The 24,931-nt window shown below is 34.4% G+C and overlaps 1 pseudogene; it reads left to right on the top strand.

Moving 5' to 3' along the window:
* The first annotated feature begins 557 nt into the window (after window positions 1-557).
* Window positions 558-24,893, top strand: LOC128207819 (uncharacterized; annotated as a pseudogene).
* Window positions 24,894-24,931: the final 38 nt, after the last annotated feature.

Here is a 24,931-nt window from a genome sequence, read left to right as displayed (position 1 = left end):
GGACAAACTGAACACAGTATATCCAGAAACAAAACGTGTTAGAAAACGTGGAAATGGAAAGTGGCTTACATTGTACAGGGGTATAGCTTTAGAACCCTTACAGCCCATAAACAACACTTCTCAGTTTAAGGATATACTAAGCTATCTGCCACAGACATTTACAGTTAACCGTGTAACTGATAGTGCAATATAATGCTCTACAGAAAGTGGTTGTTTATCTTATGGAAATGCTGTAACAAAAAGGGTAAAATTTTATGACATTGGAAATTGGGACCTGGCTGTTTTTGTAAAAACTGTTAACTCAAGTACTGTGCAAGTTAAAAACACATTCACGTTTGATAAATTCAGTGTACATAACATCTGCTCTATTGCGAAAAAAATTACATATTTGTGGTGGCCTCGTATTCAGTAAACCTGTCATTATGAGTAGATTTCACACTCTTGAACAATTCCAGAAAAACAACGCAGCAGCCGCTGTAAAGACACTACGCTCTTTTTTCTGCAATGGAATTGCACCCTTTGCAGCACAGAGTAATACGTGTTAAACATGCAGAACTATGACATTCTCATCTCCTGATAAGGAAAATAGAAATCCATCTGCTGATGACAAAGATGATGACAACATAGTCCGCATCAAACATCTACTGAAACATGCCAACCCTGAACTGGTCAGTTTGTTCGTAGAACAATCCAAAGATGTTTCTTGTGACCCTCGAGGGAGAAGATGGTCAAAATCATTTATTGGTACATGCCTCGAACTTTATAACAGAAGCCCTCATATTTATGAAATACTAGTTTCTTCAAAGATTTTAGTACTTCCATCAGCTTCAACTTTAATAATGTATAAAAATAGACTTTAACAGGAACCTGGTTTTGATCAGTCAATGTTTTAGTGGATGTTACAGGAGGCTAAAAGAAGGAATTTACCAGATGAAGAGATGACTGGAGGGCTGATTTTTGATGAGATGTCAATCCAAAGTGACCTACAGATCAGTAAAAATGGTGACGTAGTAGAGTTAGTAGGCTTCAAGGATCTCGGTGAAGAAGGGCACATGTGCAACACACTTCGAAAAGGGTCTGGTGGCAGAAAATTGGGCACACATAATCTGAAGCTGCTGTTCTTGGGTATCACAGGCTTCAGATTCCCATTCGCACACTTTATTACGGACAATGTACAAGCATCAGAATTGTATGGACTATTTTGGAAATCTGTTCAATATTTGAAGACTTGTGGTTTTAAAGTGTTACACACATGTATGGACGGTGCAGTGTGCAATCGTTTATTTATGCATCTCTGTGTTGGTGAAAATTCATATTTGATTTATAAGTTTTTGTCGCCTAATCCAACTTCAACAAAACAACATAATCCAACACGTGTTGACTGACTCCGAGTGTTTTGGCTGTGACTTATTTTTCTTCAAATATCATACGTTTTCAAATCATTTGGAAGGAGAGAATAGCATAATATATACAAGTCGCTTTTATTTTTAATAATGTTTTTCTTTATTCGTTCCCAGTTTTAGTACAATGATGCTTTTTATTATGAAACTCTATGATCACAGTTTTAAACCTTTTATTTTATGAGGCAGACTGTGTGTGATGTTTTTGGTTTCTAACGATGACTGCATCGTATCTTAGAAAAGTATTTGCATTAAGTGCTCTGAATTGTTTCCCTCCGTCTGCAGATAGAGTTGGGATCTCTAATCATTGAAGTAATTGGGGTTTACCTTTTCGTTTTTTATTATTATCTGTTTTATTGATAAGTTTCCTCAAGTTAATGCATACTTTGATAAGATTTACCTTTTGCGTTTTATCTTTATTAAGAATTGTTAGGATAAGAGTGAGGTTTGGGCACATAAACTGGTTTAAACCCCAAGTAATTTTACATTTTACTGACCGTTCCAAGGCGGTACCTAACAATTCTTGATAAACATACCAATTATTTATATATATATAGTATTTATGCACTATGCTGTATGTAGAGTTTTGTGCTGTTCTATGTTTCTTGTTTGTGATTTTGTGTTCTATGTCTTTGGCGTTTGCCCATTGCCACTAAACCGGGTTCATGTTTTAACTTTTTGCTACTGAGCATGTATCTGTAGCTTTTTGCATATATATTCATCACAGGATGTAATTTTCACAATGGATGTTTCTCGTGTTTTAAAACAAATCCGTAATAATATTATGAAAAGTGGTCTAACAGCAAAATCTACTAGACATTTACTTTTACCAGATGGTTATAATATTCAGTGGCAGATGTCATTGGCCGCCTACAAATGGGACCAACAAAACAGTCTGCAATTACATAGAAAACTGACAAATGAACATATATTTCCAGATACACTAGGCTGAGCTAAAAATGAGAAACCACCAGAAGAAGTTTTAAATAATGAAATGTTGAATTAAATAAAACAATATAAGAATTATCTAGGTGAAAAAGGTCAAATACTTAACGGTGCTGTGCAGCTCCTTGAAAATACATCACACATTGTTTCAATTTTCCGTGACACGAGACCTTATCCTGAGCCAAACAGACAGTGATGAGTGCCCATATAATTTAAGAAGCCACATGAACAATTCTTGTTAAGCCGGGGATCGAACCGGAGTCCCTCTGTGTTGAGAGGTGGACAATCTTTGCGATTCTGCCCCAAATAATTGCACTGCATTACATTTATTTCATACAACCTGTGATATTATGTACATTTTGTATGCATTTCAAATAAAAATATACCTTTTTACAGCTCTGCAACAACTAATATCTGGAGTTGTGGCTAGGAAAGGCTCGTTCATGAACTTCATACCAGACTGTGGAGGGGGAATGATATATCGGGGTTTGAAGTTCATCACTCGGAGACCAGAAGATGCAGTTGCCCTAGACATCGCCACAGCTAGCTGACCGGCCTTGAATATATCCCTGCAGTCAACCTCAACACTGAAATACATGAAGGTATATAACATTTTATTTGAAGATACCAATTACTGGGCAGTTGCCTAATTCCGGATTTGCCTATATATTCGGAAATCGTTTAAAATGCATTTCGGCGACCGTGATCAATATATAATGATCACAGTCTACAAAACTGACCTCCGTAGCAACAGAAACAAGACAAAGGTGCAGCTATTCGAGTATAACCCCAAAATAATTACCTCTAAACTTTCGCTTTCCTAAATGTCAATATTTAATCACGTGGGGGATGACGTCACACAGCGCGAGCTTTTATAAATATTGAGGTTCGACAGGGTTATCTTTAAACACTAGACCTACTATACGATGTTTATGACTTATCTTCAATCACGAAATACAATGCCAATTACATATAAAGTAAATAAATTGACGATGTAATTGTTTTGTGTTGTGCAGCATTTGATATGAAAACGAAGCAAAAATGAAGCAGATTCCAACTTTCAAAATTTTGCAAATTCGGACAAATTAGTAGTTCGGATACGCCAAAAATACACATACAAATACTTCAGAGAAGTATAAAATTTATATTCAGGTTAAACATTTAATACATGATGTTCATTTAAGCAGCATTTAAATATGTGTATATTGACTAAATAATGTTTAATTTGTTCTTTGAAAAAATCCAAATATTTAGGCACTGAATGCAGGTTTTTTGTCGTCGTTTATGCCCTTATTTCGTACTGAATATTATATTATAATTAATTGTTGTTGTTTTTTTTCTTTTATTCTTTTTCCAGTTTGGTTGATATAGGACCCAACATTTTTCTTTTAAAATTGTATGCACTTATGTTCAGTAATTATGACAATATTGTAAGAAAACTTCAAAATTGATCCGGAATTAGGCAACTGCCCAGTATAGATAATTATACTAAATGGCACATGGCTTCATTGTTATCCATGACACAATTAGACTAAAATCACTCTCTAGTCTGCTTACTCTGTCTAACCATGACCGATTGTCCATTTGTATGTTCCCCGCCTGGGACTCAAACTGTGGACTTCATGATTAGGAGGAGGATAGTGTACCTCAAAGCTGTCAGGATTGTCTGAATTGAATTACTCACTGGATAAAAAGATCTAAATCTCAAACAACTTGCTAACCTTGTTAATTCATCCCTTGTGCCTTATGGATGGTGATGCCAAATCAAAGCTTCAGAGTATATTGCGCCCTTACAGCTATGTCTTTATTCAATGTCATCCCTTGTGCCTTACGGATGGTGATGCCAAATCCAAGCTTCAGAGGATATTGCGCCCTTACAGCTATGTCTTTATTCAATGTCATCCCTTGAACCTTACGGATGGTGATGTCAAATCCAAGCTTCAGAGAATATTGCGCCCTTACAGCTATGTCTTTATTCAATGTCATCCCTTGTGCCTTACGGATGGTGATGCCAAATCCAAGCTTCAGAGGATATTGCTCCCTTACAGCTATGTCTTTATTCAGCTCCTGCCTATAAACTAAATTTTAAAAAGTCAATCATCATGTGATAAATTACAAACATTAACATTAAAAACCGAGCTTTTGTTGATTCCTAAACTGCAATAAATGTTTAATAGTGTTGGCACGCCCAACCCATTTACATATATAAAAAATGGAATTTATTAGGATTGTTGGGATTCCTTATTCGCATTGACCCCTCTTGTACTGTTAGTGGCCTGCTTAATTTCAAAATAAATTGTTTACTCTCATGTGATGATCTTCCATGAGAGATCTCATTTATTGCCTTAATGAAACTTTCCTCATCTTGCCTTATTGTTTCTTTAAGAATAACACGGTGAGGAAACACTGATTTGAAGTCTTTTGACTGGAATCATTATTTCCCTGTGTCGCCATAGGATGTATTGGCGACAGGTGGAAGTTGGAAAAAATCCCCACAAAATATGATTTGAACTCCACCAAAGACAGCAGATTGATCTTTCATTTGAAAAACTTGGAGAATAGTGTTAAACACTTGTTCGCTAATCATTGAGCACTCATCAAGAATGACATTATCAACCTTCTTTATGTTGTCAATAACATCCACTATTTCAGTAGGCCCATAACGGCCATCAGATATGCCAGTGAACTGGTGAATCGTGCATGCATTTCCCTTATAAGATTGCAGGCAGTGCCCGTTGAACAAGTAATTTGGACCGTTTTCCCCCTTGCTTTAATTGTTTAGAAATGTCATTTACAACGAAAGATTTCCCAGTACCCGCTGATCCTAGCAAAAGAAGGATATGACCTTCGAGCGTAATATTAATTGCTGCTTGTTGAAGTTGATTCATTCTAGAGCCAACGATTATAACGCACTGTTATTGTTTATATACATGTGTACATGTGCGTAATTGGCTTTATACCGTTTCTCAATATTACACGTTTGACGAAATCGGGAACCAACGTCGGCTCAGCTAAAATCAGTTGTTACCGCTTATTGTGTTACCAGATGTCTTCAAGACGGGAACCAGTAGCAACCAATGAAATAGCTTGTTACAAATATTTTGATTATTTAATGCTGAGTAAAATATCAACTCAAATGATGGTGAAAGTAAAAGAAAAACGATTTTACGTTAGAATTTATTAGGATTGTTGGGATTCCTTATTCAGGAGACTTAAAATTGTCCGAATGCTATACATTTGTCTTTAAGCTGCACTTTCACAGATATACTGTTTTACAATTTTATTTATTTTTTGTCTTAGAATGAGGAAATTTGTCCATAAATATCTGCAAACCAGTGATAAACTCTGCTGACAAAACATCAGATCACAGATTCTCCTATTTCTGTTAAAGAAATAATGTTTTATGGCTTAAAGTGTTATTATTGGTTTAAGAAAAATGAATAAATAAACCATTATATTTGAACTTGAATATAGAAATGACTGGTTTCTATGCATTTTCGCATAAATTGGAGTGTTCCAAGACAAAATATTTAAAAAAAGTTGTCAAAACGTGCAATCTGTGAGAGTGCAGCTTTGATTTTGTAAAATATTAGTTAAAGTTTTTCATTTTTATAAGCAAACATAAAAATACGAACAGCCAATATTTAACATCTTCAAGGAAGGCTTTACCTGTAAATTTGACCTTGGATATCCTTGTTACCAGGTTCACTGATGGAAAATTTATAACTGGTTCAGAATCATCTACTTCACAAACGTAACCACTCAGTCCATTGACAAGAGTCTTAGACAAATTCCTCAGAAGTATAACTGGGCAGCTTTTCTTTATCCATAATAGCCGAAGAGCAGTAAGTTTGGCAAGATCTTTTGCTCTTCCAGTGTCAGTTGACTGAAACTCAAATATTGTTCCGGGAAAATTGATTAAGCCATTTCCTATTGTAATCATCTACATAATCATTTCTTGAAAAGAGTTTTATACTTCTTGACCCCTCTTGTACTGTTAGTGGCCTGCTTAATTTCAAAATAAATTGTTTACTCTCATGTGATGATCTTCCATGAGAGATCTCATTTATTGCCTTAATGAAACTTTCCTCATTTTGCCTTATTGTTTCTTTAAGAATAACACGGTGAGGAAACACTGATTTGAAGTCTTTTGACTGGAAACATTTTTCCCTGTGTCGCCATAGGATGTATTGGCGACAGGTGAAAGTTGGAAAAAATCCCCACAAAATATGATTTGAACTCCACCAAAGACAGCAGATTGATCTTTCATTTGAAAAACTTGGAGAATAGTGTTAAACACTTGTTCGCTAATCATTGAGCACTCATCAAGAATGACAGTATCAACCTTGTTTATGTTGTCAATAACATCCACTTTTCAGTAGGTCCATAATGGCCATCAGATATGCCAGTGAACTGGTGAATCGTGCATGCATTTCCCTTATAAAAATTGCAGGCAATGCCCGTTGAACAAGTAATTTGGACCGTTTTTCCCCTTGCTTTTAATTGTTTAGAAATGTCATTTACAACGAAAGATTTCCCAGTACCCGCTGATCCTAGCAAAAATAGGTTATGACCTTCGAGCGCAATGTCAATTGCTGCTTGTTGAAGTTGATTCATTCTAGAGGCAACGATTATAACGCACTGTTATTGTTTATATACATGTGTACGTGTGCGTAATTGGCTTTATACCGTTTCTCAATATTACAGGTTTGACGAAATCGGGAACCAACGTCGGCTCAGCTGAAATCAGTTGTTACCGCTTATTGTGTTACCAGATGTCTTCAAGACGGGAACCAGTAGCAACCAATGAATTAGCTTGTTACAAATATTTTGATGATGTAATGCTGAGTAAAATGTCAACTCAAATGATGGTGAAAGTAAAAGAAAAACGATTTTACGTTAGTATGATGGATTAAGACAATATGTGTGCACCATGCGTAGTTCGATTAACAATTTATGTATAGTTTTAACGAATCGCATCGATAATTAACCCGGATACTAGCGTCAAGTACTGATTTAGTGACGAAAAATGGTGTTGCGACTTCTCGATGGACTAACCAAAACTGGACTATATTTCTCAGGTTGTGTGACGATTGTGGAAATATGCGTGAACAAATGTTTTTCCGGTAAATGTTTTTGGTAGAGGCATTTGTTGGCTATGTTATAATGATAAGTTTTATTAATTTATCGTAATGTGTTCTTTAAAAAATAGCCTTAATTAAAGTCTTGGGAAAACAGGCATTTTTGGAGTTGGAACCCTTGTCTATAAATAAGGGTGGTTACATTTTTTGGGGGTCTGGATCTAGATTTGGTCCCAACTGACCCTAATATAGAGTCCTGACACCGTGACAACCCCCTTTGCTATATATAGTAACATATGTATTAACACGAGATTATTGGGGTACTCAAAGTTAAATTTGAGATAAGAACTTGTCCATCGATTTAATATAAAAAAATGCAGATTCAAGTTATCTTTAAAACCGTTTTTTATTCGTTTGTTTCACTCAGAATGTTTCAGAGTCACTTTATATCAATATTTTACTTAAGGTTATCATTTGTTTTGGAAGATTGAGCATTGTTTATTCCGGGATTTAGTATAATGGTGCTTTTTATTATGAAACTATATGAAGACACAGTTTTAAACCTTTTTTTTACTAAGACTGATTGGAGTTTTAGCATTATCTTTATGATACACATAACGATTTAAATTTGAAAAGAATCGATTACTCTTCATTAGATCCAGATGTTCCTTGTTCACCATCATATGCACAATATTTTTATTGCACTGTTGAAAACTTTTGCTAGAATATCAACAGGCGTAAACTAAATCAGCTCTCGCAGTGAACTTGTGACGGAAAAGACGTTTTAGATATCATAAATCAATTTTTTATCTCATAATCTGTTCATTATTTTGTGCATAATTAACATGTTCGTTGTTTATATGCATTACATATTTGGTCTTTGTTAACGTTGATTATGCTCAATTTTGTTAAACTAAACTTATTGTAAATATTATATCGAAATAAATATTGTTTAAACCAATGGTCATAATAAAATTGTATCAAAATACAATAATAGTAGTTATAAATCGCTGATTGCTAACAGTATTTTTCATCCCGATTTTAATGGTGTTTTTTTAAAGAATATTCGTTAATTTCAAATGCTTTCATCAGTTAGATGGGCAGATCTATACACTAATGAATTACTTTAATCTTATCTAAATCGTGGATATAACTGCAATACTTGCCTTCTAGTTTGAGAGGATAAATTCCTAAAACAAATTCCTGAATATAGCACCTCTGTATATGACTTAGTGTTAGTCCTTTAAAATCAAACTTAAATTTATGGTGTCTTTAAAACCGTCTTTGGCTGATTCTACAAAGCAGTTGCCTAATTCCGGATCAATTTTGAGGTTTTCTTAAGATATTGCCGAAATTTATGAACATAAATACATGAAATTAAGACTGAACAATGTTGGGTCCTTTATTAACCGATGTTGAAAAAGAATAAAAGAAATTCAATTTGGTTATTATTAATTTTTTTGAACGAAATGTGGACATAAACGGCGTCCGAAAACATGCATTCCGTGCCTAAATATTCGGATTTTTTTAAAGAACAAACTAAACATCATTAAGTCATTATACAACTATTTAAATGCTAGTTAAATGAAAATCATGGAATATATATGTTTTACCTGTGTATTTAATTTATTCTTGTTCGAAGTATATGTATGCGTATTTCCTGCCTATCCGAACCATGCATTTTTCCGAACTTGTTAAAATTTTGAAAGTACAAATCTGCTACTTTTAAAAAGTAATCCAACTCGAGTATTTTGTTGTGAAACACATTTAAATGCGATTATTAATGCATTATTGATGCTATGAAAGTAGAAACGTTACACTTTTTGAGTTAGGTGACGAAAATAAACGCGGAGGCCCTGGAAGAGGTACTTGTATAAAGTTTATCGTATAAGGTTACAAAACACTTATACATCTTAGTGCGTATATCAATTTATTTCATTTAAAAAAGTGTTTTTTTCTTCTTTTTCCTTGGAAATGAGAACAAGTATTTGAAATTGGATGCATTTAACACGCATTTATTATATGTATACCAGTCTTATAAATGGTCACACACACGCACGCACGCACACACACACACACACACTATATATATATATATATATATATATATATATATATATATATATATATATATATATAGTGTATATATAGGTTGAATGATGACCATTTCTTTTAAATACAACGTTTTATTGGCATATCCCCTAGTGGCTTGACAGGTGGCGGAACAAGGATCTTCGCTAACCTCTCTGGGATCAGGCCTTTTGTCACCAAAGGATTAGTGGTGTAATTCCCACATGTCGGGCATGTTTCCCCTGCCACGTTAGTTTGTGTTTCTGGAAATGACATATTTTATCATGCACTTATCGTATACAGTTTCCTTCGGCTTCATGAAATTGTTAAAACCTGCAGGTAATTCAATGCTGTGTTGCTTCCCCGTCTCCGCTAACGAAAATTAGTGGAATGTAACCTTGATGATAACGATCTTTCCATTCTGACAGTTAAAGTTTTGGTTACGGCGACCATGCCGTTTCTCTGCTGATTTTTTAAGTTTAGCCAGTATTTAAAGCACATTGGTGTATGTATTCTTATTTCTTTACTATTAAGCTATCATAAGAATATGTGTTTTATTAAGAAATCTTCTGTATTTTTAGTAAAATCTGATAAGACTGATATATAATTTTGTACCCAAATTTTTCACACCAAGATTTCAAGTATTTTAGTGTCATATACCATGCGAACAGAACTAAGTTGATACTAACTAGAATTATTCAATGTTTTATCTTTTTGGTAATTTAGTTTTTGAACTACATATTATAATGTTTTTTCGATATTTTGCTTAAAATGTAACCCACGTGTTATATTTCTGTATTTGTGTATTTTCAGTTTTTACCACAACGTACTAAACACCAATAAAGCTAAACTTGGAAATTGTTGTTTACTTGGTTCGCTGTCTGTGCTATGGCAGAATAAATGCAAATACGCTACATTGGGTGGACCGATATATAATTATCTATTAAAAAAACGAAATCAATATCTTAATTATAGAAGAACTGGATTGGTCAACTAACCACTGGTTTCGCCTGTGGTTGCGAACATTGGTTCAATCAGCTGGGATTTGTCTATCGTCTCACTGTTAACAGGGCACAGACCAGTAACTTAAAAAGCTCGCTGAACCGAAGCTGGTGTCGCCTGTTCTATGGCATGTCGTAATACTGCAGGAAACTTTGATTTCCCCAAGGTTACACCTGAGCAAGAGTACCCAAGATGGCTACACACGGTAACAAATCGCGACTTAAGTGGCCCAAATACCTGAAAGCATATTAGTATATAGGTTTCTGTAAAAGATACAAATTACTATACATAGCTCGTGTAAACTTGTGTAGTACACAAGTTGAAACCAAAACGCCATGACAACATTAAGATAGCACCACAAATACTAATGTAATGTTACCTTAACATCTAAAGGCTGAAGGATGTGTGTTGTCTGTCCAGGGAATCCCATCAACACTACGTCGTTTTCAATTGCAGCCTTGATAGTGATGGAAACATGACTGCCATGATTATCCATGGTTAGCAGCACGGGTCTTGCTTTCGCACAGTGGGGAATGAAGCACTTCACAAACCACTGATGGAAAATATCTGTGTTCAAGAACCCGGAGTCACTAGCCGCAAACAACCATGACTCAGGAACATCCTCGATTTTACGATGTGGAACGCAATCCTGTGAAATTATATCAACGTATTCTTCATGCGGATATTAAAACGAATTATATGTATGGTTATTATGTCTGTCATTATTTTAGCTAAGAGCGAATGTTATATAAATTATGCAAGATTATACATGCTACTGTACATACTTGAAATATCACCAGCGAAGGCAGAAAACGACCACTGCCACTGACACAAACGTGTGCGGTTATGTGTCCACTTGGTACTGTTTTCTTTTTGAATACATGTCCGTTCTTGGGCGCAATAACCTTTGATGTAGATTTTTCTTTCCCCGTCCAACCCGTTTCATCGCAGTTAAAGATCTGTTGAAAAAAACTCACATGTTTAAATTGATATATTACATAAATTAAACATGCCGATATGCAATCTTTGATAATGTAACAGTCCGCTGTAGGCGGCGGGTGTGCGTTCATAATAATGTAACGGTCCGCTATAGGCGGCGGATTTGCGTGCATAGTATAACATTCCGTTATAAACGGAAGTACGTTCATAGTACGTATGTTAACTTGGTATGGTAATATGCAAATTAGCAAAGCCTGGGTTCTGTGTGAATAGAGAATTTAGTGTATATAAAGACCAGCGGACCCCAGGGTCGAGCATGCTTTTCTCTGATGGGATCTGTTGGTATTTGTTTACGTCGCACGTTACAATAATACCTTATAATACAAAAATACAAGCTATAAATATGTACATCAGTTACTGTCTGTTTTGAATGATTTTACGACGGTACCTGCTCGGACTTGTTCCTTATGTCATACTTGTCCACCACTGCCTCATAAAAATCAAAGAACTCATTCAAGACAGCCTCGGTGGACATTGACGCTCGGGCGGCGTTAATGCCTTCTGCAGTTCTGTTGCTCAGCCCGTGGAGGTTCAAGAAGCCTTTAAACCATTTACTGGTAGGCCCGGTGATCATGTTCACTCTTTGTGCTGAACCTATAAATGTTTGTCATTGTATAATGTTGTTTTTTACTTTCAAAGCGGCGATATTTGATATTTATATAATCATCATCATCGGTAAAAGCCCCAGCAGCAACAAAACAATACGGTGATACTCATTATAAACAGTATAGCTTGATGCGAAAAATACATCATATTTAATTCACGACCAGTGAAAGACGATGGTTTGATATAGAGATAGCGTAGGTTGTGGCTTAAAACATGTCAACATTTATGATACCACCTGCCCCACTCCCATAAAATATTGATTGGGACTGTTACGCGTTACCCAACAGCGGTTTCAGTGCTCGCAGTGGATACACAGTGGTAGCACCACCTCTAAAATTGCTGATGATACCTTGAATGGTTCTTGAAAGAAATACAAATAGTTCACCAGTTTAGACCAATATTAGACATATCCAATGTATATATATATATATATATATATGCATACCAGACTCATTAAGGATTTTAATAACCTTCGCCTTCACAATTGGACGAGAGGCCGGCACACCCTGGTTGGCCATGTATGTCAGGTAGTTGGCAAGAGCCCTTTCGCCGTCATCGCTAAGTTCGCGTTTCCTCCCTCTACTGCTTAACACTTTATCATCCTTTGCCATAATATGGTCGTGGAGCTTGACTTTGGCACCCCATATTGCAATGATGCCTCCTTTAATTTCATCTCCTTTCTGCGAACGGCAGACATCGCCAGGTCCATGTCATCATTACTGTATGAACTCTTGTATTGGTAAGACATACTGATCTAAATAAAACGCAAATTAAACATCAATTAGAGCGCATTTTTACAAGGGAAACAACACATTGTAAATTTTATACATTGAGTTATTGGGTTAACTCCCTTGCTTCAAAAAATATGCGAGAAATCCGCTTTATTTCTTAAAATAGAGAAGCCATATCAAAGAATCAAAAAGTTTTCACGTAAATGCTGCTCAACACAAAAACAATGGCATCGTCAATTAATTACTTTATATGTTTTTGGCATTGAATTTCGTGATGGACGATATGTCATAAACTTTGTATATAAGGTATAGTGTTTAAAGATAACCCTGTCGAACCTCAATATAAAAGCTCGCGCTGTGTGACGTTATCCCCCACGTGACTAAATATTGACATTTGGGAAAGCGAAAGTTAAGAGGTATTTATTTTGGGGTTAAACTCACATAGCTGCACTGTTGCTATGGCGGTCTGTTGCGTAGACTGTGATCATTCTATATTGATCACGGTCGCCGAAATGCTTTTTAAACGATTTCCGAATAGTTAGGCAAATCCGGAATTAGGCAACTGCCCAGTACTGTTTAGTAAATCAAAAGTTAAAAATAATGTAGAATTTTTCTGTAACAATAAAATATAGAATACTACAGTGTGTTGAAGAATTCTTTTATCTGGTAAAACTTGTTAATTATAATGGTAATGAAAGGTAAGAAAAGATTAGTTGAACAAGCAAGAAGAGCTATGTTTTCAATTATTCAAAAGTTGCGAAAAACTCAATATTCCCATTCCCATTTCAGTTCATTTACATTTGTTTGATTTTATCATTGCTCCAATTTTGTCTCGTATGGGGTGCTGAAATTTTTTTTTGAACAATTCAGCTGAAATATTGCAAATATAATAATACTCAATATTTATGCAAAAACCTACAGAAACATGCTCAGTAGCAAAATGTTTAGACATGAACCCGGTTTAATAACACTAGGAAACGCCAAAGACAATTAACATAAAATCATAAAAGAAACATGGAAGAACAGCACAGTGCAAACATGGGTCATTGTATTATTTTCTAACACCCATGTATCCCCTGAATATTGCCTTTGGTAACTTTGGAAAAAATACAAATCATTAACGTGTTTTATGATTATTCTATCTTTAAAAGATGTTAACATGTGAACCTAAAAAGATTTTTAACTGATTTATTTCTAGGTTATAATATTTGGTTGATGTCAGTTACATGGACAATAATGCGTTGTCCCCCAACCTATTTAATAGGCGTAAATCTTACAATAACAAAACTAATACAATAAATAATAGAGACAACAAATAATATGTGACGTCTGTTTCGTAAGAAGTATGTAATTTTTGTGACAACCGATTTTCTAGTTTTTATTTTGTTACAAAATAAATGTCCCTCAGAGTAAAATGAATTCCGTAACAATTTAGTAAAATAATTGTTTGCTTATTTTGCCTTCCTTGGATTCTTATACTTTTTAACGTCACACATTGTTTCGAAATGCGCGAATTTTTCAGAGGCATTTTCATGAACAGATGAAGAGTCCTTCCGAGTTATGGATCGGTAAGTCAACTTCTTTTTGCGTACACAACTACTTTTTGCGTACACTTAAGACGTATCATAACCGTTTACCATTTGCATGCAACAGAGGTTTAATTACATTTACATGTTAGCGTCAAGTATTTTGTTCATTTCATACCTCGAAAATACATGACATTTTTTATTGTTGAAAGCATGGTGGGGCCCTTTAGGGGGTACATATAATAATAAATCATTACCGTAACGCTCATTTCCGTAACCTGTGGGATTGTAACGGCAGTGATAGTAGTGTTACGGAAATGATATGAAAATTATTATTAATAATAATAAATTAATAATATTAATACTAGTTATAATTATGTTTATAATAATAATAATGAAAATAATATATGCATATATAGTTCATGAAATACTTTTATAATTGAATTATCCATTCTTACAGTTAATAGTGCCTATTCATACATACTACATGTGACATAGCAGTCACTGCAATGAAATAGATTTGTGAAATTTAAAATCTATCTGGAAGATTGCAAGTAAATGTCAAAGTCTAGAAGTTTTCATTGATGGTGTTTGAAAGTGGGTGTTATGATTTTTTTTACATATATGTTATAACTTGCATCTGTATGAGACTAACTGATACCACTATCATTATAGGTCTATCAATCTGTAGTCACAAACTGTGACAAACAAAAATGTCACATGGACGCACAAAATTCAAAAGTGCCTGGATGACAAACAGATGTTAATAGACATCAACTTGGATCATTGTTTAAGAAAGACCAAAACTCTGAATATAGTTGATTTTGTGTTGCAACCCAATTCAGTGTGCAAACAATGGAGTAAAACAAATTCATAATCATGCTGAAGGACAAAAACACCGAGATAATACAAAGAGTAGGTTTGAAAAGGCCAACAACATTTTTTGATTCAAGCCCAAGACGGTGGACCAAGTCGTTCACAGGGCGGAGGTGATGTTATGAAAGATGTTGTCCTTCAAAGTAAGACCTTGAAAGACCAGGTTACACAGCTGAAATTATGTGGGTGTAAAAAGTGGCATTTGCAGGTATCACCTTCAAAGAAGAGCGCATTTTTGTACATTTCACGAAAAAAGCGCGTGCGTTGATGATTATTGACGTCATGACGCAAAGTAATTTTAGTACTTCATACATCAAAAAGTTTCTTCAGTATGACGTCTTTTAAGGGTTGTTTTGTTTTGTCAAGTTAATGTTTATGGAATTCATCTATTGAAATTTTATAAGTATGGTTACATAAAGGTAAAAGTATAACGTCACAGCTCGGGACTCATCTGACATGGAGTGCCAGATGGAATTTTCCAGTACGAGTGAATTCACCAGAAATGCCTATCCGGTGTGCTAGAAGTTTAAAATATTCTACCCTCGTCATTTTCAAGGCTCTCTCTGCCGTCACCGAGTATGAAAATTGCCGTTTAGAGAAATGGGCAATACAAACACATTTGGCATAACATTATACGATAGGAAATACATAGGCTAAACACGTATTATATTCTGTCTTGTTTATTTTGGATCATCACTTATTCAGAGGAAAATGACAATGTCAACGGGCATGCTATTTGTGGGGATGTATGGAGTATAGGAATTTGGTAAACGATCATGGAACATATTATAAATTGTGTTCAAAATTACTATATTTACACTCATCTTGCACTTACTTACCGTTCCAACGCCGTACCTAACAATCCTTGATAATCATACCTAGTTTTTTTGTATATAGTATGTATGCAGTGTGCTGTTTGTGGAGTTTTGTGCTGTTCTTCTATGTGATTGTTTGTTATATGTCTTTGGCGTTTATCCAGTGCCATTAAACCGGGTTTATGTTTAAACTTTTTCCTACTGAGCTTGTTTCTGTAGCTTTTCGCATAAATTTTGCTACGGTGAAAGAAATTCTTTAGACTGTTTCCAATCTGAATTAAAAACTAGGCATGGCTACAAAATACGCCCCAAACATCTTTTTGACTGCATAATGTTTTGTCTAGAGACGTATACGAGCACGCTCGTTTTACCACGAGTTATTGCGAAAAAGCAAGACGTCATTCGCTTTGTCGTCAATGCGGTTGTTCAAACAGCCATTCAAAAATTTCATTCTATCACAAATTCGACTCAATTTTTTTTGTAAGGATAGAAAATATCTTGCTGTGTAAATATAAGAATTGAATTGGTTATTTATTGCGTATATTACTTGGTGTCCAATGTAAAAGGCATAATGATAATCTTCAGTTGTGCAACTATCGGTTAATAATTTGGTTTATTTAGAATTATTTTCACAAAATATATCTACAAATGACGATAAATAGAATAAAGTAGGCTTACATTTTTATCAAAAATATGAAAAAGAAATTAAATATGACAATCTTATGATTTATCAAATCTAAATTATTATTTAATCTATTAATAGTGTTACAAATCTAAACGAGGATTACTTAAATTTTGCTTAGTCTAAATGCTTGGACACTTTTATTTCAGGTGTAGAAACTGAACAAAAACATTGTTCGAAGTTTACGGAGCAAGTCTTGCTTGAGTCTTCGTCGCCGGCGGAAACGGAACGATGCCACTTACTGATTTGTATGCATATATTTTGAAAGCGATCTTAATAACGATTGGGGGCAATATTAATTGCAACACTGTCAGTAATAAACGGAACACTAATATGCCTTGTTTTACAAAAAGGTAAACATCATGGCCAATATATCTATTTTTATATATTTCATTCCCATTCTGCGTCCTCAAGTGAATACATTCATTCTCAAGTAAGTATCTACATGACATTGTTGTCATCGCTGTTTTTAACTTGTTTAGTCGAATTGTTAATTTACAATATTGGTCCGTAGTTAAATGTTTGAAAACAATCTCAATATCTAAACAAAGGTACAACGCGCATAAGGATGTGCACTGTGAGCAAATTTCCTCCGGCATATGTGACATTTGAGAACGATGTCATTTTCAGGACAATCTAATCGCCACACAAAGGAAAGTTCTACACCTTTACCCAAGCTATCTATGCACAAGCAAAAATGTTACGAAAAGGTGATCAATCCTGTTTCAGACATTGGATATATTGATAGCTACTTACTGTTATTTTTATTGCATTGAAATGATATTAATGCTGTTAAGATGCTAAGAGCCAAAATTTGTTTTTGTTTTAACCTGTTCTGATCTAATTTTGTGGAATATGCTTAGGGAAGGCATGATGCATAACTATTTAACCTAAATAATATATGCTGATGCCAGTAAAAAGATATATGAATTGTAACTTTAAAATGGATGTTTCCCTGACGTTTTTTCAACTCTGTGTATATAACTAAAGGTTTTACCATTGATTAATATCGTATATGTTTATGTAAAAACTAAAAAAGACAATTATCCTTGCACTGTAAACTATATTGGCGAGATCAAAGCCATGTGATAAACATTTCTCTGATCAGGTTGTTAATATGTATATGAAATCTACATAAACAAGCTCAGTAGTCGAAGGTGTAAACATAAACCCCGTTCAAAAGCACAGGGTATTCGCCAAAGACATAGAACACAAAAACAAACAATCACAAACCAGAAACATGGATGAACGGTACAAAACTCAGTAAACAAGACAATACATATATAATATAAACAATCTAGGGTCGTTTATCAAGGAGTGTTATGGACCGCCATGGAACGGTCAGCAAAATGTAAATTTACTGGGGCTTTAAACCAAGTATACGTGTAATCAAAAAAGAATTGTTTTGTTACCTACTTTGTATTTTTCACATTAAGTTCAACTGATTAAGGGTAACAAAGATATTAACTTAAGTAAACTTAAGATTAAAAGTGATTCAAATAATGAATAATATACTAAATTGTTTACTTTTATTTAATGTCCTATTCTGTTAGCATAGCAACAAGGTACGAAAAGAAATGCCCAGGTTATGAACCACAGGAGTTTCTCTCGAAAAAAATAATCTTTAATTTATTGGCTATTGTAAAAAACACCGCCGTAAACATTATGGTTCCCAATGTGCTAAACGCGCTGGTACCTTTTGGTAGCGTAAGCCGGGCTAACATAAGAGCTGTCAAAATTTGTATCGGCGGTGTTTTCAAAACAAACTTTGTTTGTCCCTTGTATTTTTGTAAATTCGATTTTTTGAGTATTCTTCGATTTTCTCGTCAATATGTTGGTGAACTGGTAAGTTTATTTAACATCTTGTAACATCCATATCTGGTACAGAAAGGTTACAAATGTGACTGTTTATTTCCCCGCAAGTCAGGTCCCTCTCGATATTTTGATTTACAAATGCACTAAAATTTTACCAGTTTTACTAAATATAATAGTAAATTATTGCAATATAATATAGTGATTTACATAACTCAAGAGAAACACATACCAGTAGCTACTGGCCAGCTGTAGTTTTATTAAATATTGATCAATACTGTATTAGTGTCTTGCACAGGGGTTTCTCTCGATTTATATCCTATTTTTATTAATATATAGGGGAAAGAAAAAGAAAAACCCCTATGCCTATGGAATCTTGCCTTTATACATGCTTAAGGTGTGGTGAGACCATAGGTGGTCCAGAATTTGCCATTATTTGGTGTAAAGGGGTGACACTTTTGAATCAAAACATGTAATATAAATGTGGGTAGGTAGAGGTACACCCTTGAACATTTTGCCTATGTGTGTTATCAAATGGTGCATTGTGTTGTTGTTGTTTTTCTACAATATATGTCCATAAAATTGACAAACAAGAGTGCCCACCTAAGACCCCCCTCCCCACCCTTAACGCTACGCCCCTGCCATTGACATGTTAAACTGTCTATATACATCAGTTGATTTGGGTGATGCTTTTTCCCCCCGATATATTTTAGAAGATTAGTTTGATTTTTTTCAAAATATTTTCGAAATTCATTACCAGCTTTGCTCTTGGAATAATCATCCGTTTGTTTACGAATTACTTATAAACGACTTTGTTCACAATTATAAAACTTGGTATACACATTGGTCATGGTCAGTAGATGACCACTATTGTTTTGGGGTCCATTAGTAAAAAGACGAAGTCGAGGTGACCAAACTACTTTATGTGAACAGTCTTCAAGCTTGGTATGTACATAACGGTTATGTTAAGTAGACGAGTTGAACTTTTTTGGGTTAGTAGGTCAAAGGTCTTGATGACTTCGCCGCTCCCACAAGATGACACTTTTGAATCTGGGAACCTTATTTGCAAAATAAAAAACACAATACAGTGAACATGCACAATAGTTTTTTTTTCAGTTTGTGCATTGACATAAATTTATCAGAAAGAGTAAACACAGATATGAGCATATGAGGCCATGAAAACAAATAACAGCCATATTTTTATATATTTTCAGCACATAAAACTTTCACAATAAATAAGCATTAATGAATGTTTGCCCTTTTACAGTGTTAGAAATTTCAAAGCACATGCATGAATGTCTATATTCTAATAAAAAAACCACTCATGCCTGACACTTCATAGTTAATAAGAAAATTGAGAAGTGTTACAAGCCCGAAAAATTATTTTCTATATTCTTTCATTCCGGCTAGGCTGTTTGGCAAATTTTAATCGCTGCTTTCACAGAACAATGAAATAATTATTACAAGTAGATAAATTTTTCATGCTCATGTGCATTCTTTAAAAAACCATTGCACATTGTCTTTTTGATATTTACACCACTTTTTGTGGTGTTGTTACCCGGCACATCTTCGATGCCACCAGCATTACAAGAGTCACACTGTATAAACTCATCATCTTTGTGTGCATTACACTTTGGGCACATTTCACTATCATTCAGAGTGTCACACTGTTCATTTTATGGCCCTGGTTTTGGTTCTTGTTCGCAAGATTGATCACTTGAACCTTTGTCACTATCTTTCTATGATTGACTACGATTCAATCTTTTAGCACGTTCATGTTTATCTTCATCTGATTCCTCGTCCGCAAGGTTCGTCTGACCTTTGCTAGATTTCTTATGTTTCAAGGCACCGGAAGGCTTGGAGAGGGTTGCTTTTGTTTTAGCTTGAGCTTTTTCCCGGATGTAGACACCTTTATTTGTTTGCGATGTGCCATTCTTTTATCTAATTTACAAGATGATTTCACATCTTTTCTAAACTGAGCTACCAGCACTCGCAGAAACTTGTTCACAAGGTCTCTATATACAATAAGTATCTGTAATGATTCTAACACAATATCATCAAGGATATCACCTACATAAAAGCTTTCATTAGTACTTGCATCCATTTTTTGAATACGTTCACTAGAATATCCCTTTGAAACAATATCAATGAAGTTTTGGCACAGTTTCTCATTCTTATAAACTTGCTCATAGCATTTGGCATACAAGTCTTTTCCAAACTTCAGCAAAATCTCATAAATAATGAGATGTAACAGAGATTCTGTTAAGGATATGAAAAAACTGATACAAACTGTCTGATACATTTATCAGTGAGCGTGAAACCTATTGTATTCTTTGATTATCCAACAATGACTCAGGATATTGAGAATGTTCATTTAAGTAATGTTCATCCTCTTTCAACATATTGATTATATTCACTTTGCATTTTGCTTCATGATATAAATTATGACACTCTTCTGATGTTGAAAACAATTTTGGCGAATTTGTAACATACCGTCTAGACACATGTCCAGAACTAATACCTAGCAAGTCAACCTTTTGCTTGATGTAAAAAAAAATTACAAATTCAAGTACTCCGTAACAGATAATCATGTGTTCATCTGAGAAGTTGTCTTCTTCAAACAGAATCCAACAGTGCATTCTATATTCTGCACTGGTATTATATTTATGGACTAAACTGTAAAATGTTGATAGATTTTTTTCAGGAATAGACGAATTAGTAGTTAAAGCTTTATTACTTTCTTTATCCAGGAGGCTTTTTGCAAATATTCCCAATTTTACCAGCAGCTTTTTTGTGAAAAATTGCAATTTTGTTTCATCAATGGAAGTAACAATTTCATTCAATCGTTTGTGTGAAGTTGTTACTTCTTTTTCAATTTTTAGCCCTTGTCTCATGGTTCCCAGGTCAAATCCTTCAGGAAAATGAATCTCAAGTGCTTGATTTTCTTCTGTGTTGATGGACGCGATAAGTTCAGAGTTATACTTGTCTTATTATTAATTATATAAGTTTATAATTTAAATATTTAATCAGGGACGTATTTTCTAATTATGCATTATAATATATATATATAAAAAATAAATAAATAAATAGTAATAATATGTGAAAATTTTAATTGATTAAACTTTCAGTTAACTAAAATTAATTCTCATTGTCAAATACTAAAATTGATAGCTAATGCATATTGTTTATAAAAGAAGAGGTCATATTACAGAGGAATAATGAGATTATCTATTGTAAAAGTGTCAACCCAAATAGCCCCAGTTGCCAGTAAGCCAATTAACAATACTAAGGCAATTAGGACCACCACTATGAGCCCAGGGTTTGTTCCCATTTTCGCACCTACCAATTTTCACCAATTATCTCTTTGCACATCAAATTTACGTGTATTTTCTTTACTATTCAACAAAAAAAGAACTACACACAAAAACTTGTACAAATGTTCTTGCAGTATATAATTTCACTGTTGTTAATTTCAAAATTCTTGTTTCGTTCTGTTTAAATTCATACTTATTCTAGAATATAACAATATTTTTGTCATTTGTGTTCAATGTTTCTTAAATTGTGTATAGATAAAATACAAATTGTCAATATGTAAGGTTAACAATAATAATTCAGATTAAAGATTCATATTGGTAAATGACAGAAATATAAAATATCATAACATAAGATAAATGTTATGAGCATTAATGTTGTGACAACATCATAGCCATACACAAATTACATAGAATGAAAATCAGTAGTACAAGTACACGTTTACAAAAATGATAAAAACCCATTTAACTTCTATTTCTGTTACAACATGCAAATGTAATTAAGGCATTTAGAAATCGTAATGTTTTCGAATTTTGTAAGTTGCTACAGTAAAAGCTATTAAAATATTTTTTCCGAAGCTCTATGTGTTTTTGGCAAACTATAAGAAAATGGTATTCAACCTCAGTCACACTCATGTTACAATAATTATATTCTTTCTTGCCGGTTAGTATTAGTATATCTACCTATTTCTGTTTGTATATTATGGGATGAAATTCTTAGGTTTGATAAAGCAATTTTATATTTTCATTGGAATCATTCCTATTTCGCAATATAAACTTTATAAAAAAAATTGATTGTTACACACATAATTATTTTGGTATGTGTCAGTTCAACATCTTTGCCGTCGTGAAAACCGCATACTTATGCTAAATAGTAAGGTATTGGTGCCACTAGGCTATGAAAAAAATGAATTATTTTATAGGTAACTGCAATTGGCTGAATACAATTGACAGATTATGCATAGACTATGAAGCTTGCTGTGCTTATCGCTTTTGTGTTTTATTCCAGTTATTATTCTTATATAAACATTTCCTTAAGTGAAATAATTATTTTAGAGCTTACATTTTCTTGTATTAGCTCATAGTCAACAAAAATGCAATGCAGTTTTTCACTATCATTTTGTTTATCATAGAGTTGTAGCAATGGTAGAAACCAAGACACATATACAATCAACGTTTGATTCTCCTTTCTGGAAACCAAATTGCCAACTATTTATTTTTTCATTATTGATAGCCCATTTTGTCATTCTCTTCAAGAGTATCTGATATGCACCTTACTTACTATGTTACTTAACGTTATGCCCCATAATTCTTTGATTCACTCGGGTTACCACTTTTAAAAATTGGTGCTATTTTACCCTCTCCCCACGATAACGGGTATTCTGCGTTATCAAGCATTCTTTTATACAATTTGAGCAAATATGGGTAAAAAATCTTGAAAGAATTCTTAAAAATTTCCGCCATTAACATATCATTGCCTGGGCCTTTTCGCATTTCTGGCAAATAAAAACCAGCTCTATATTTGTGTTATTTTATGAAATTTCAGTACAACTTTCTCAAATTTAGAAACACAACTTTTTCAGCACAGTATAGCAACTTTTGTCAATTACCACCTATCAACTCTATTGTTACAGCAAACAATAAATCCCCCAACACCAACTTCAATTTTTATAGGAAAAAATAGCGGTTGGGAAAGTGGGAACACACCGAGCCCAGCAGCATGTACTGCAGGGAATTAACATGCCAAACATTCCATAAACCAGGCCTTGAACATGATCTATTACATATAACTTCATTATATTTTTAGGTTATTATCCCGAATCCAACCAATAAAATGTAGTGAGATCGAAGTGAATTTTCTGTACAAAACCTACAGTTATACAGTTGGAAAAGAATGGGAATGTCCTTGAAATTTCTGGATTCACAGACTTAAGTGGAGAAGGAGACATTTGCAACAAGTTGCGAAAAGGATCCAGCAATAAGACAATGGGAACACATGTTCTACAGCTGCTTTTCCTAGGACTGAATGGATTCAGATTCCCTTTGGCATTTTTTGTGACTGACACTGTCCAAGCTTCAGAGATATATGCACTGTTTTGGAGGGCAGTTGCCCACCTGCATACCTGGATTTAAAGTTCTGTTCACATGCATGGATGGGGCTCAATCAAACCGTTCATTTATGCACATTTGCCTTGGTACTGAACGAAAGTCATTTATATCTTCAAGTCCATGCAAATCACAACCTGTAATTTTCATGATGGATATATCCCACGTCCTTAAGAAAATTATTAAGAAACAATATTCTCAAAAGGGGCATTCACAAAAAAGTACTAGAGTACTCACCTTGCCAAGCAAATTTGAAATACAATGGCAAATGTTTATTGACTTTTTTCATTGGGACCAACAAAATGGACTGCAAATTCACAGAAAACTAACTAACGAACATCTTTTTCCTGATTCTCAACTAAAAATGTGAAACTATTTGGCTGAGGATGTGTTAAATTTGGAAATGTTACATGCTATGAAAGTTTATCAACAGAGTTTGGGGGGGGGGGGGAAGGGATTGTACTTAATGGTGCCATTGATCAATAATATCATAATAGGACAGAAAAGTTTGTCAAAAAAAGCTAATGCTGGATCAACAGCTCCAACGCTACCATATTAACGCTTAATTTTCAGCTTGTATGCTTCAAAGAAGTTTTATGTAACATGACTAATATCTCGCTTGGTACCATAACCTTTTGTTATTAGTTGTATTACCTTTTTTCTACAGCAGTGTGAATTTCGGGATATATGTGTCGTTCTTGGTCATCCCCACCTGGAGCTGTTGCTACGTGACGCGCTCGGTCATCCCCACCTGGACCTGTTGCTACGTGACGTGCTTGGTCATCCCCACCTGGACCTGTTGCTACCTGATGCGCTTGGTCATCCCCACCTGGACCTGTTGCTACGTGACGCGCTGGGTCATCCCGCCCTGGAGCTGTTGATACCTGACTCTATGGTCATCTGCACCTGGGCCTGTTATACTGGAATGTAAGTTGATTAACAATTTAGCATGTTAAGATCCCAATAATT

Source organism: Mya arenaria, chromosome 11 (assembly GCF_026914265.1).
Source record: "Mya arenaria isolate MELC-2E11 chromosome 11, ASM2691426v1".
NCBI classification, from domain to species: domain Eukaryota; kingdom Metazoa; phylum Mollusca; class Bivalvia; order Myida; family Myidae; genus Mya; species Mya arenaria.
Note: the sequence above shows the minus strand (reverse complement) of the source record. Positions and strands in the feature narration are given on the sequence as shown.